Source organism: Brassica oleracea, unplaced genomic scaffold, assembly GCF_000695525.1.
Source record: "Brassica oleracea var. oleracea cultivar TO1000 unplaced genomic scaffold, BOL UnpScaffold01035, whole genome shotgun sequence".
Lineage (NCBI taxonomy): Eukaryota > Viridiplantae > Streptophyta > Magnoliopsida > Brassicales > Brassicaceae > Brassica > Brassica oleracea.
Genome location: NW_013617608.1, coordinates 4,040 through 4,310, shown reverse-complemented (window position 1 = coordinate 4,310; position 271 = coordinate 4,040).

Sequence of the window (271 nt, the reverse complement as noted above, 5' to 3'; positions counted from 1 at the left end):
GGCTTAAGGGCAGAAGGGGAAAAGCGTAAACCGACCTTGGAGCCAGTATATAAAGAGTCCTAGGCGAGAGGCATGGAAAGAGGACTTTTTCACATAAAACTTAGCACTTAGAGCAATTTTAGGCAATTTTCCGTTTGTGTTATTCGAGCTGCGACTCAATTAGGTTTTTGCCGTCTTAGGGTTTTAGAACTAGGAATCTCGCCGACAGCTCTAGTAGCCCAGGCACTTACCTTGTTGTAAACGCTCAAACGCAGATTCGGAATAAGAACTA